We start from the raw sequence: 5000 nt of genomic DNA, 5'->3' as shown, positions 1-5000 counted from the left end.
TCCTTTACTTAACCAAACCTTTTCCTTCCTTCCTTTCCTTAACCTAACCTTTTCCTTCCCTTTCCTTTACTTAACCTAACCTTTTCCTTCCCTTTCCTTTACTTAACCTAACCTTTCCCTTCCCTTCCCTTTACTTAACCTAACCTTTTCCTTCCCTTCCCTTTACTTAACCTAACCTTTTCCTTCCCTTTCCTTTACTTAACCTAACCTTTTCCTTCCCTTCCCTTTACTTAACCTAACCTTTCCCTTCCCTTTACTTAACCTAACCTTTTCCTTCCCTTCCTTTTACTTAACCTAACCTTTCCTTCCTTCCTTCCCTTCCTTTACTTAACATAACCTTTCCCTTCCCTTCCCTTCCCTTTACTTAACCTAACCTTTCCTTCCTTCCTTTACTTAACCTAACCTTTTCCTTCCCTTTCCTTTACTTAACCTAACCTTTTCCTTCCCTTCCCTTCCCTTTACTTAACCTAACCTTTCCCTTCCCTTCCCTTTACTTAGCCTAACCTTTTCCTTCCTTCCTTCCTTTACTTAACCTAACCTTTTTCCTTCCTTCCTTTACTTAACCTAACCTTTTTCCTTCCCTTCCTTCCTTTTTTTAACCTTCCTTTCCTTCCTTTACTTAACCTAACCTTTTCCTTCCTTCCTTTACTTAACCTAACCTTTTCCTTCCTTCCTTTACTTAACCTAACCTTTTTCCTTCCCTTCCTTTTTTACTTAACCTAACCTTTTCCTTCCCTTCCTTCCTTTACTTAACCTAACCTTTTTCCTTCCTTCCTTTACTTAACCTAACCTTTTTCCTTCCCTTCCTTTACTTAACCTAACCTTTTCCTTCCTTCCTTTCCCTTTACTTAACCTAACCTTTCCTTCCTTCCTTTCCTTTACTTAACCTAACCTTTCCTTCCTTCCTTTACTTAACCTAACCTTTTCCTTCCTTCCTTTTACTTAACCTAACCTTTTCCTTCCTTCCTTTACTTAACCTAACCTTTTCCTTCCTTCCTTTACTTAACCTAACCTTTTTCCTTCCCTTCCTTTACTTAACCTAACCTTTTCCTTCCTTCCTTTACTTAACCTAACCTTTCCTTCCTTCCTTCCTTTACTTAACCTAACCTTTTTCCTTCCCTTCCTTTTTACTTAACCTAACCTTTCCTTCCCTTCCTTTACTTAACCTAACCTTTCCTTCCTTTTCCTTTACTTAACCTAACCTTTCCTTCCCTTCCTTCCTTTACTTAACCTAACCTTTCCTTCCTTCCTTTCCTTTACTTAACCTAACCTTTTCCTTCTTCCCTTCCTTTTTACTTAACCTAACCTTTCCTTCCTTCCTTCCTTTACTTAACCAAACCTTTTCCTTCCTTCCTTTACTTAACCTAACCTTTCCTTCCTTCCTTCCTTTACTTAACCTAACCTTTCCCTTCCCTTCCCTTTACTTAACCTAACCTTTCCCTTCCCTTCCCTTTACTTAACCTAACCTTTCCCTTCCCTTCCCTTCCCTTCCCTTTACTTAACCTAACCTTTCCCTTCCCTTCCCTTTCCTTTACTTAACCTAACCTTTTCCTTCCCTTTCCTTTACTTAACCTAACCTTTTCCTTCCCTTTCCTATACTTAACCTAACCTTTCCCTTTCCTTCCTTCCTTTACTTAACCTAACCTTTTTCCTTCCCTTCCTTTACTTAACTTAACCTTTCCTTCCCTTCCTTTACTTAACCTAACCTTTCCCTTCCCTTTCCTTTACTTAACCTAACCTTTTCCTTCCCTTCCCTTTACTTAACCTAACCTTTCCCTTCCCTTCCCTTCCCTTCCCTTTACTTAACCTAACCTTTTCCTTCCCTTTCCTTTACTTAACCTAACCTTTTCCTTCCCTTTCCTATACTTAACCTAACCTTTCCCTTTCCTTCCCTTTACTTAACCTAACCTTTTCCTTCCCTTTCCTATACTTAACCTAACCTTTCCCTTTCCTTCCCTTTACTTAACCTAACCTTTTCCTTCCCTTCCCTTTACTTAAACTAACCTTTTCCTTCCTTCCCTTCCTTTTTTACTTAACCTAACCTTTTCCCTTCCTTTACTTAACCTAACCTTTTCCTTCCTTCCTTCCTTTACTTAACCTAACCTTTTCCTTCCCTTCCCTTTACTTAACCTAACCTTTCCCTTCCCTTTCCTTTACTTAACCTAACCTTTCCCTTCCCTTTCCTTTACTTAACCTAACCTTTCCCTTCCCTTCCCTTTACTTAACCTAACCTTTCCCTTCCCTTCCCTTTACTTAACCTAACCTTTCCCTTCCCTTTACTTAACCTAACCTTTTCCTTCCCTTCCCTTTACTTAACCTAACCTTTTCCTTCCCTTTCCTTTACTTAACCTAACCTTTTCCTTCCCTTTCCTTTACTTAACCTAACCTTTCCCTTCCCTTCCCTTTACTTAACCTAACCTTTCCCTTCCCTTCCCTTCCCTTTACTTAACCTAACCTTTTCCTTCCCTTCCCTTCCCTTTACTTAACCTAACCTTTTCCTTCCCTTCCCTTTACTTAACCTAACCTTTCCCTTCCCTTCCCTTTACTTAACCTAACCTTTCCCTTCCCTTCCCTTTACTTAACCTAACCTTTTCCTTCCCTTCCCTTTACTTAACCTAACCTTTTCCTTCCCTTCCCTTCCCTTTACTTAACCTAACCTTTTCCTTCCCTTCCCTTTACTTAACCTAACCTTTTCCTTCCCTTCCCTTTACTTAACCTAACCTTTCCTTCCTTCCTTCCTTTACTTAACCTAACCTTTTCCTTCCTTCCTTTACTTAACCTAACCTTTTCCTTCCCTTCCTTTACTTAACCTAACCTTTTCCTTCCTTCCTTTTTACTTAACCTAACCTTTTCCTTTCCTTCCCCTTTACTTAACCTAACCTTTCCTTCCCTTCCTTTACTTAACCTAACCTTTTCCTTCCTTCCTTCCTTTACTTCACCTAACCTTTCCCTTCCCTTCCCTTTACTTAACCTAACCTTTCCCTTCCCTTCCCTTTACTTAACCTAACCTTTTCCTTCCCTTCCCTTTACTTAACCTAACCTTTCCCTTCCCTTCCCTTTACTTAACCTAACCTTTTCCTTCCCTTCCCTTTACTTAACCTAACCTTTTCCTTCCCTTCCCTTTACTTAACCTAACCTTTTCCTACCCTTCCCTTCCCTTAACCTAACCTTTCCCTTCCCTTTCCTTTACTTAACCTAACATTTCCCTACCCTTCCATTCCCTTAACCTAATCTAACCTTTCCCTTCCCCTTCCTTTCTTTCCTATACTCTTGTTTCTCCTTTTAACTTTTTTCTTTTCTTTCATTTCTCCTTCTTCCCTTCCTTTCTCTCTCCCTCTCTTTCTATTTCTCCTTTCTTACTTTCCTTTCTCTCTCATTCCATATCTTTCTCTTAATTTTTCTTACTCGTTCTCTCTTTTTCTTGTCTTTCTTCCTTTCTCTCCAATTTCTCCTTCCTTGTTTTCCTTTCTTTCTTATTCCAATCTTTCTCTCCACTCTTCTCCATTTCTCTTTTTCTTCCCTTCCTTTCTTGTCATCTTTAAATTTGTCTTCCTTACTTTCCCTTCTCTTTCTCGTCTTTTCTCTCTCGTTATCTCCTTTTCTTCTCTTCCTTTCCCTTCATCTTTTAAATTTGTCTTCCTTACTTTCCCTCCTCTATCATTCATTCCAATCTTCCTCTTCTTTTTCCTCTTTCATTTCTCTTCCTTTCCTTTCATACACACACACACACACACACACACACACACACACACACACACACAGACACTCCTACACTCTCACACACACACAGCTACTCTCTCTCTCTCTCTCTCTCTCTCTCACACACATACACACACACACACACACACACACTCTCTCTCTCCTCTCTCTCTCTCTCACACACACAAAACACACATACACTCACTCTCCCCCACACACACCTACACAACCTCTCTCTCTCTCTCACACACACACAAAACACACATACACTCTCTCTCCCCCACACACACCTACACAACCTCTCTCTCTCTCTCTCACACACACACAAAACACACATACACTCTCTCTCCCCCACACACACCTACACAACCTCTCTCTCTCTCTCTCTCAAAAACACACCAAACACACATACACTCTCTCTCCCACACACACACACAACCTCTCTCTCACACACCAATAACACACATACACTCTCTCTCCCCCACACACACCTACACAACCTCTCTCTCACACACACAAAACACACATACACTCTCTCTCCCCCACACACACCTACACAACCTCTCTCTCTCTCACACACACAAAACACACATACACTCTCTCTCCCCCACACATACCTACACAACCTCTCTCACACACACACACAAAACACACATACACTCTCTCTCCCCCACACACACCTACACAACCTCTCTCTCACACACACACACAAAACACACATACACTCACTCTCCCCACACACACTTACACAACCTCTCTCACACACACAAAACACATACACTCTCTCCCCACACACTTACACAACCTTTCTCACACACACAAAACACACATACACTCTCTCTCCCCCACACACACCTACACAACCTCTCTCTCTCTCACACACACAAAACACACATACACTCTCTCTCCCCCACACACACCTACACAACCTCTCTCTCTCTCACACACACACAAAACACACATACACTCTCTCTCCCCCACACATACCTACACAACCTCTCTCTCTCACACACACACAACACACATACACTCTCTCTCCCACACACACCTACACAACCTCTCTCACACACACACACAAAACACACATACACTCTCTCTCCCCCACACATACCTACACAACCTCTCTCTCTTTCACACACACAAACAAACAAACACTCTCTCCCACACACACACCGACCCAACCTCTCTCTCACACACACAAAACACACATACACTCTCTCTCCCCCACACACACCTACACAACCTCTCTCTCACACACACACAAAACACACATACACTCTCTCCCCCACACACACCTACAC

General features: G+C 41.7%; 1 protein-coding gene and 1 long non-coding RNA gene across 13 annotated transcripts in view; both read right to left on the bottom strand.

Annotated features, from left to right (window-relative positions):
• The window catches only part of LOC126985706 (uncharacterized), a 3569-nt gene extending 433 nt beyond the window's left edge, over positions 1 to 3136 (bottom strand). Inside the window, exons 1-3 of the long non-coding RNA XR_007738974.1 lie at positions 3041 to 3136; positions 2589 to 2726; positions 2136 to 2455 (exon numbers count right to left, since the gene is read on the bottom strand). This is a non-coding gene — a long non-coding RNA (uncharacterized LOC126985706). The remainder of the gene's footprint in view (positions 1 to 2135; positions 2456 to 2588; positions 2727 to 3040) is intronic.
• Positions 1 to 5000, bottom strand: part of LOC126985705 (protein mothers against dpp-like) — a 41705-nt gene that overhangs the window by 29800 nt on the left and 6905 nt on the right. The window lies entirely within an intron of this gene.

This window comes from Eriocheir sinensis, chromosome 60, assembly GCF_024679095.1.
Source record: "Eriocheir sinensis breed Jianghai 21 chromosome 60, ASM2467909v1, whole genome shotgun sequence".
In the NCBI taxonomy this organism is placed as follows: domain Eukaryota; kingdom Metazoa; phylum Arthropoda; class Malacostraca; order Decapoda; family Varunidae; genus Eriocheir; species Eriocheir sinensis.
Note: the sequence above shows the minus strand (reverse complement) of the source record. Positions and strands in the feature narration are given on the sequence as shown.